Source organism: Colobus angolensis, unplaced genomic scaffold (assembly GCF_000951035.1).
Source record: "Colobus angolensis palliatus isolate OR3802 unplaced genomic scaffold, Cang.pa_1.0 Scaffold373, whole genome shotgun sequence".
NCBI lineage: Eukaryota > Metazoa > Chordata > Mammalia > Primates > Cercopithecidae > Colobus > Colobus angolensis.
In genome coordinates, this window is record NW_012117077.1 from 1,956,049 (window position 1) to 1,966,226 (window position 10,178).

Genomic DNA, 10,178 nt, shown 5'->3' on the forward strand with positions numbered 1-10,178 from the left:
AGCTTTTGCAGACCTTGGAAGCTAACCTTCCCTGGCTACAATATCTGTGACTGCTTGTTCAGTACCTTTCCTTCAGATGTCTACTTCTCCGTTAGTTTTAATTCCCCCAATGTCCTCTTAAACACAGACTCTAGCAGTTAGAGTGCTATTTCCTTATCCTGGAAGTCCCGCCAAGCATGATTGCAAATGGCTCTAGAATGCACTCCCACTCTTGTCATCTACATCTGGTGTACAGGAAATGCAAATGGGTTTTTGCTGTGTTACTAGTGGGAATGCAGTTATTATACAAACAAACTCTTCTTTCTTTTGAACATGCTACCTCAGAAGTCATGACCTTCCCCTGAAGAATGCTGGGATATTTGTCAGTTAGTAGGCCAGAGTTCCCTAAATTATGGAACCATTTCTCAAGCTTTCCAAAGACTCCCAATGAAGCTCCTCTTTCTAAGTTTCAGGTTGAGGAGGATGGACTCCCACTCCTCACCCTTGGGAGGGGTGGTGAGATTTAGAGCCCAGCACCAGCTCCCTTCAAGGAAATCTCTTGCAAATATATATTTTACTTTACTTTCTTACTCAGTCCTTTTATTATGGGAATTAGAGCCTTCTAGCCAGTTATTTTTCTCAGAGGATTTGTTTGTCAACCTGGCATCTCACTTCAGGACTTTATATCTGTGGAAATATGGTGCTTCACTCTAAACTTCCAATTTCACATGCTGTTACAATAACATTGGTCATTTTAATAATAAATCATGCTGGTTAAGTTTCTAAGTAACAAATGAAAATAAAGATCCTCTCATTACACACACAAAAACTGTTTGCGTCCAAATTTTACATGTACTATAAGTCCTTTTGCAGAGAAATGAGTGCACATTTACCAGCATGCCTGCTGCAGTTTTACTCTGACTTAAGAGAGATGTGTCTTTTACTCTCTACTTCCTCTTCTTCCAAACCAGCTAGGAATCAATATGCAGATGCTAGATTTACAGACTCTCTTAGGATGACAGATCAATAAAGAACCCGATTGAAAAATGCTTGCCTGGAGGAGGAGAATATAAACTTTTTCCTTAATCTCGGTAAGGCTTTGCTCCCAGGACCAGGCACTTCTTGTTCAGTGTTAATAGTACTGAGTTTTCTTACTGCTTTTTCATGTGAAAGGCACTCTTCAAATATGTACTTAATTAAGCCTCTCTTTTAACAGAGGTGGCCCGGTTCTCATCCCCCAGCCTCTTGTTCCTATCTCCTGTGTGGAGAGTTCTCTTTGAAGTCATGCAGGAGAGATGTGCAGGCATGAAGGAGATGAGAACAGAGCCAAGGGCGCTTGTAATGAACTTTTGATGGAAAAGAAGTTTAGATTAATTCAGCTATTCTAGCTACCCTCTATTTAGAATTCTTATAAGAGGAAATACTAAATTACAGAAAGATAATGAGTCCGATTTTATGTTAGCTCTGAAAGTCCTGCCCTCGAAATGCATTTGCAAACATCCTGTGGATTCCTAAAGATTTAGAACCCTGCAAATTTCCAATTTTATAGGACTTATTTATTTTGTATTATGCCGGGACTCTTTATGTTTATTTCTTATAATTGTCTTGAAGTTCACAGCTGGAACTTGACTTGTTAAAAGGCACCTATTTGTCTGAATTTGCCTCCTTGAATTGATTCTTGGAAGGAAGTCCATGATCATTTGTAACTATACATATTATCCATAACTACAATTTTGGAAATAGATGTTGATCATTTGAGAAAGTGTTTTCTAACTGCTCACAATACAGAGACAATTTCAATAGTAGAATTGAATCTGATGTTACTACACAGTGGCTGCCAAATAATTCCTTTTAATTTCTTATCTCTGGTTATCTCAGTCATTTCCCAGAAAACTATTTTCTTACATTGCTTATTTAAAGGTTTACAAAAAAGAGGCAGCAAATATATACTACGTAAGTAACTTAATGGTCATAAGTTTCATAATTAGAGTAACTTTTTCTTCATTGTATTCTTGTTCAGACATGCTGAATCTTTTTTTGGGACATTAAATTTCATAGATTGGCTCATGTTGTGTTATTGCAAATATCATTTTGATATTTTCATGCACTGCAGACAGGATATAGAGGTAACGTAAGTGCCATATTGCATACTTGATTTCCAATTTACCTGAACCTAGTAAGAGAACTGTTGAGAGTCATTTTTTGTAATCCTTATATTGTTTTCCAGGTCACAGATACTCTACTCAGCAGTGAAATTGTCCTTACTAGTTTCTACAAGATACTGATTACATTTCTTGTGATATTTTAATAGGTTTATCCTCAGAAGAGCTAAAGTTCAGGTTTTTGGAAATTTTTACGGAGAAACAGTTTATGTATTTCCAGCATGTTTTCAGTGATTCCTAATAAGCATTGCTCAGGAGGGACTTCCGATTTTCCTCCTTTTGCTAAGTTACTGTCTGTATTATTTAATTACGTTTGTGTCTATTAGATTATGCGTCAAAGCATCAGATCTCTTCAGCTTTTTATTATTCAATCATTCCAGCCTCTTTCTTAGACTCAATCAAAAGTAATGTCACAACAATTCATGAGATTTTACTAGTCAAAGCCGATTACTTCCTAATGGTACCTGCCAAACACAACCTGGGGCCTACATTTTCCCACTAAAAATAATACAAGTAAAATAAACTATTATGGTACACAAGATCCCTTGTTTGAATCCACATTAGGTGATAACACTTTGCCAGCAGTTAGGAAACTGGCATACCTGATTCACATCGCATCTAATACTAAACCGAGTGAAGACAGAGGTCTGAATATTTCACTCCTTGCTCTCTACAGAAATATCGATTCCCTGGATTCTTATTTCATATCACTAGCATGTTATTTATTATTAGATGATTGGGTAAATAGCATATATGTGGAATCTAAAAATGAATGTAAAGATTTCTAAGGACTTGAGTAACTTAGCAGAGGTCTCTCTGCCTAAAACACTCTTCCCTTAGCTTTCCAATGTCTGCCGTCTCTTTGTTATTCAGGACACGGCTCCATATGACTTTCTCAGAGAGGAATTTGGGGGCAACCATCCTAAGATTGTTTCTCTCCATTGAGTCACTCTCTAATTTATCATCCTGCTTTTATTTTCTTCATGTTATTTATCAATACCTAAATATTTCTTATTCATTGACTTGTTTGTTTACTTATATGTGCTTTTCTCTACGCCAAGTGAAATACAAGTTCTACCAGGGAAGAAAACTTGTCTCTTTGATTCATTGCTGAATCTCTGGTTAACGGAATAATGCCTAACTCATGATAAACTCAATAAGTAAATACCTGTTCATTCATTCCTCAATCACACATCTGTTGAATGAATGCATACATTATTCACTGAACTTCATACCTGTCTGCTTAAAGTCAGGCAGATGATAACTCATACAACTGCCCAGAGCAAAATAGAATTGATAGATAGCGTCAGGGTTGAGAAGACCATCAATCATCTGGAGCTTCTAGGACAAATGAAGTAAAGACCATGAAAAGTACCAACTCTTTTTTTGGCTTTTACCTTTTAGTATCACTGTTGGAGAGCAGCACTCACTTGGAGATCGGCACTGTGTAATGGTGGAACTCTCAGTATCTTACAAGATGGAATCTGTTTATACACACCTGATCATTGTTAAATAACCTAACTATTTTCTCCTCAACATAGGCTGAAATTCCATTCAATAGTCACTACAAACTAAATATTGTTTTCATGTGGCCACTGCTTAAATGAACATATCACCTTTAATATGATGCACTAATCAATGGATAAAAGTAAATCTGTTGATTTTTATTTCGGAAGGAAAAGTGCCAGCATGGAAAATAATGAGTTTGATTGCATCCTGAACTAAGATGAGTGAAAACTTTTGCGGGTCCAACTGATTAGTGAGGATGAAGACTAAGTCACTATAATAAAACTGTCCAAAGGATAGAGGTTAAAAAATATAACTCTAATTCTTTCTTGTGTCACAGGTAAGCAGAGAGCTCTGCCCCATGAGGTCATTGGGATATTCATGTTCCTTACATTGTGATTCTGCCATCGACAAGGCTGTTGTTGTTCTCATCTGTATGGCCATAGCTAAATCCCAGAAATGGCCATGTTACAGCTCACAGGAAAGGGAACGTATAAAAACATTTGCTTGACTAATATTTTTCAGACCTATAGCTGGAAGTGTCATTTTCACTTTTAGTTGCATTCCATTAGTGAAAATGTAGCCAAAGGACCACATCTAACTGGAAGAGAGTCCGAGAAATGTTGTCTCTAGCTGGGCAGTTACAGGCCCAGTAACAAATTTACTGTGAAAGAATAGGAGAAAATATTTTGTTGGACATCTTTCTATTTCTACCCTCAGGCACCAAGAGCATGAAGATGCAGGTTGCATTGAACTGAATGTTTGTATCCCCCCAGAATTCACCCTAATCCCATGTGATGGTATCTGGAGGTGGAGCCTTGGGGAGGTAGTTAAGTTATGAGGATGGAGCCCTCATGAATGCGATTAGTTCCCTTATGAAAGAGACCCTAGAGAGCTCTCTTCACTCTTTACACCATGTGAGACTACAACAAGAAGTCCTCACTGTGCAATCGAGAGGAGAGCACTCACCAGAACCTGACCGTGATGGGACCATGATATTGAGCTATCACCTCCAGAACTGTAAGAAATAAATTTCTGTTGTTTATAAACCACCCAGTCTATAATATTTTACTATAGCAGCCTGAACTGATTAAGACAGTGGTCCGTGAAAATAGTATTAGGTGAGTGCTAGGGGTATGATCAAAGAAGAAAAAAAAATCAAGAATAAGATTTTAGAAACAATACACTGTGGATACCAATTTCATATTTAGTTTTTATGAATATTGAAACGGTAACTTATGCAGTAGAAAACCTTTCTTATAAATAGATCAGAGAATCGAATTGAGAATCCCTGCCACAATGTCATATACAAAAGCACTTTTGTTTGTTCTATATAAAAGAGGTGTAAGGCAAGCCATACTAGAGCAAAAAGCCAACTCCCATATGTGAAGTGTGTTCAATAATAAATATCATGTCATGAACTGTCACATTTTAAGTCTATTTCTAAATATAACTTCCTGTTACTCTATGAGTTTAGTGACTCTTGATCTTGTCAAAAATGTAGTTGCCTAGTATTTTCTGATTTTTTGTGACCCTCTCTCTCTTTTCATATGAGTAGAATATACATGAAATTTTTGTAAAATAAAATTTTTAGTGAGTTTAATTTCTAGTTGGTGTGTATTTTAAATTTGATGCCATTAGTTGAAACCATTAGGAAGTACTACGTTACTATTCATGTATTTCTTCTAAGAGTATTTGCTAGCTTACCATTTGTAAGCACTGTGCTGGGTACAGAGAATTTAAAAATAAATCACAGGAAACCTGCTTTCAGGAAAATCAAAATCATGGTCTTTTATAATGGCGAAAAGTTTAATGAGGTTAGAAACATGGTCTTTTTCAATTGAGGAAGCAATGTTTACATGTACCTATATGGCAACTGAAGGAAAGAGAAATTTACTAAAAAAAAATTCAACTCACTTTATTTTTTAAATTAAGTAGATAATCTCTATATAGTAATCCCAAATATGTCTTATTTAAAGATCCTAAAATTAGATTTTGTGTCATCAATCATTTTTATTATTTATTAGATAAGAATGTATTTTAAAACATACATATCATTTCAATTTCTATATGATAAATAATAAGTGTAAAACTGTACCTGGTAAGCATGTAAGCTATTATCAGTACACTAACTAGAATGTTCCTATATGGCAGATGGATGAAGCATAAAGCAGAGAGTAAAAGCACACTAAAAGTTTATGATTTCATTGTGAAAACTTACAATTCTCCATACTGGGGAATATAGTCAGTCATAGCAGGGAAGTTCATTTTGAAGTTTAAAAAGTCAATCCTCTTATCTTCCTAACTTGAAAATAATTCTTGTGGCATTTAAACTCTTAACAAAAAGAAAAAATAAAGAAGAATCAATTTCTAGGAGTACCATAAACACCATCATCTTTAACCTCTGAACTTCAGATAGGAGTCCATTTTAAACATTTATAGCATATTTTGGTGACCACTATATTTTTAAATATCTGGAGAGATACTCCTACAGACCTTCATTTAAGGATTTTCTGGCTTAAAACCTTCCATATTTCTATGGATATATTTGTATCTATCTTCCCACTCAGTCTCTTAATTCTAGATACTCCTGATAGGATAGTTTTAGATTAAGTCCCAAAACACCACACCCAAATGCACTATGACATCATAGGTTCATTCAGGAATACATAACTAATATTCTTACCAGTGTCAAAATTGTCTTCAAAGAAGGATAAGAGCATGAGCTTGCCCCATTTTCTTCCAAAGTGTTTGTTGAGAGTAAAAATAATTTTTAGTCATATATTGCTGAAATTGCAAAAGAACCCAGAGTGATGTGGACAATAAAGATTATTTCTTGGTTCTCCAGGAACTCTGCCCTTAACTCCAAATACATAGGGTTTTCCAACCAGATTGAGCACTTAGCTTCCCCTAAATGCCTACATCATCTTTTTTTTGACTGTCAACTTAACAACACATTAAAGATGCTATAGTTAGAGGGACAAACCTGGTTGTCCTGGGTAAATTGTGGAAGAACAGCCTAATGAGATTTTCATTAACAGCGTAGGGATGAAGGCTTCAAGATTCCCCTTGAGCTTTTTATATGAGAAGTGACTACCTCAATATAAAACCACATGTAACAGGATACTTATACTAAGGGGGAAATGTTCCAGCTGACTCAACCATGTAAATGTATAGGAATCCTGACTATCAGCTTAAACAACTGGTAGTTTACAGACTATGCAATCTATTTCCACTTGGGAAAAATTCCCCTGGCTATTTTTAGATGCCATCTTACATAAAGTACTAAAATGTACCCTATTAAATAAGTTAACACACCTACCAAAATGCTTTTTTATTTCCGTAGAGGAAATTAAATCTCTTGCAGTTTGTGACTAAGAGTCTCATGCTTCATAAAGTATCATTATCTTTTCCTACTTCTAAGTATTTTTTTCTTACCCCCACTTCTTCCCCTCCCCCATGAGTTAAGGCTAGCAACTTAAAGCACTATTTTTATTCTGCCCTTCATCTTAGAAGCCAGTTTCTTTGCTCTAAGCTGATACTTAAAAGTTTTCAAATATTTTCTGGTTGTTGTACTGGGTGATTAGTCCATTGAAATGTGTTTCCACAGCCCTCGTTTGTAGTTCTCTATTGCTACGCATCTTTTTTAATGTTTGTCTGAATTGAACTATATTTGCCATCTGCTGTTTCAGGCTCTCAAATGATCTGAAACCTTTGAATTTTGTTAAGTCATTCCTCATTATTGCTTCTTTAGTAGTATCTGTAAAGTCTATCTCTTCCCTTCCTCACTATTTCCTTATGTCTATCATTTACATGCTCCAGAGTCACTGAGGTACTAAGACACCAAACAACCAGTTTCAAATGTAAAATCCTCAGCTACAGTATAGCTGATCTTCTATTTTGAAGTAAACTTTCTTTATCACTTTGCTTCTATTCCATGCTTTTTAAAAAGTTTATTCATTCAGCTCTGACATGAAAACCATCGATGATATTTTGGTAGTTTTACTGTATTGGTTGCTTTGAATTTGTTTTAGCTATTGTTTAAGAAGTCTTTTTCTCCCACAGTATAAAAGTTATACTTCCCACATCTTTTGTTTTAAGGCTTTAGGTTTCCCTACCTTATTTTTTTTAATTACTTCAATATTTTTTAGAAATGAAGGGTTCAAAAAAATAATAATGGGCATGATATTGCTCTGAAAAGAAGTAATTAAAAGAAAAGAAAAGTATCTGGATCTAAACCTTTGGGGGGCAAGTCAACAAAACTCTTTTTCTCTCTCTTACTTTTCTCTCCACACACACAAAGGTGCAGCATTTTTCCAAAGCACCTTGGTGTCTATAGGCAATCACAGGTATAAAGCCTCACAGAATATACTAGCTGGGGAGGAAAAGGTAACACAACCAGTAATAAGATCTACCTCCATTTATAGAGATGTTTCTTCCAATAGTTTACCCTTTCATTCTTTCATTTATTTATTCACAAGTCTTTCAATTATCAATTGCTACATAATAAATTATCCCCAGATTAGTGGCTGATATGGCTTGGCTCTGTGTCCCCACCCAAATCTCATCTGGAATTGTTATCCTCACGTGTCAAGGGAGAGACTTCTTGGGAGGTGATTGGATCATGAGTGCCGTTTCCCCCATGCTATTCTCATGACAGTGAAGTTCTCACAAGAGCTGATGGTTTTAAAATGTGGTAATTCCCCCCTCATTCTCACTCTCAATCTCTCCTGTGACCCTGTGAAGAAGGCGCTTGTTTCTCCTTTGCCTTCTGCCATAATCATGAGTTTCCTGAGGCCTCTTAAACCGTGCAGAACTGTGAGTCAATTAACCCTCTTTTCTTTATAAATTACCCAGTCTCAGCTAGTTCTTTACCATAGCGTAAAAGTGGACTAATACAGGAAAGTGGTACTAAGAGAAGTGGGGCATTGCTATAAGGATACCTGAAAATGTAGACAAAACTTTGGAACTGGGTAACAGGCAGAGGTTGGAACAGTTTGGAAGGCTCAGAAGAAGACAGGAAGATATGGAAAAGTTTGGAACTTCCTAGAGACTTGTTGAATGGTCTTCACAAAAATACTCATAATGATATGGACAATGAAGTCCAGGCTAAGGTGGTCTCAGAGGGAGACGAGGAACTTATTGGGAACTGGAACAAAGGTCATTCTTGCTATGTTTTAGCAAAGAGACTGGTGGAATTTTGCCCTTGCCCTAGAGATCTGTGGAACTTTGAACTTGTGAGAGATGATTTAGGGTATCTGGCAGAAGAAATTTCTAAGCAGCAAAGCATTCAAGATGTGACCTGGCTTTTTCTGAAAGCATATAGTCATATGCATTCACAAAGAGATGGTCCAAAATTAGAACTTATGTTTAAAAAGAGAAACAGAGTAAAAGTTTGGAAAATTTGCAGCCTGACCATGTGATAAAAAAGAAAAACCCATTTTCTGGGGAGAAATTCAAACCGACACTGCAGAAATTTGCATAAGCAATTAGGAACCAAATGTTAATAGCCAAAACAATGGGGAAAACGTCTCCAGAGCATGTCAGAGATCTTCACGGCAGCCCTTTTCTTCATAGACCAGAGACCTTAGAGGAATAAAAGATTTCATGGGCTGGGTCAAGGGCCCAGCTGCTGTTCTGTGCAGCCTTGGGACTTGGCACCATGTGTCCCCGCTTCTCCAGTTTCAGCCCTGGCTAAAAGGGGCCAAGGTACAGCTAGGGCCCATTGCTTCAGAGGGGGCAAGCACCAAGCCTTGGTGGCCTCCACGTGGTGTTAGGCCTGTGGGTTTGTAGAGGTCAGAAGTTGAGACTTGGCAGCCTCCACTTATATTGCAGAAGTTGTATGCAAAGGCCTGGATGTCCAGACAGAAGTCTGTGGCGGGGCAGGGCCCTCATGGAGAACCTCTGCTAGGGCAATGCAGAGGGGAAATGTGGGGTTGGAGCCCCCACATAAAGTCCTCACTGGGGTACTGCCTAGTAGAGCTGTGAGAAGAGGGCCACTGTCTTCCAGCTCCAGAATGATACATCCACCAACAGCTTGCACTGTGCACCTGGAGAAGCTGTAGGCACTCAACGCCAGCCCATGAAAGCAGCCACAGGGACTGTATCCTACAGAGCCACAGGGGAAGAGCTGCCCACAGCCTTGGGAGCCCACTTCTTGCATCAGCATGCCCTGAATGTGAGACATGAAGTCAAAGGAGATTATTTTGGATCTATAAGGTTTAATTGCTGCTCTACTGGGTTTCGGAATTGGATGGGGCCTGTGGCCCTTTTATTTTGGCCAATTTCTCCCATTTGGAATGGGAGCATTTACCCAATGCCTGTACCCCCATTGTATCTTGGACGTAACTAACTTGCTTTTGATTTTACAGGCTTATAGGCAGAAGGGACTTGCCTTGTTTCAGATGAGACTTTGGACTTGGACTTTTGGGTTAACAGTGGAATGAGTTAAGTCTTCGGGGGACTGTTGGGAAGACATAATTGTGTTGTGAAAGGCAAGAAGAACATGAAATTTGGGAGAGGCCAGGAATA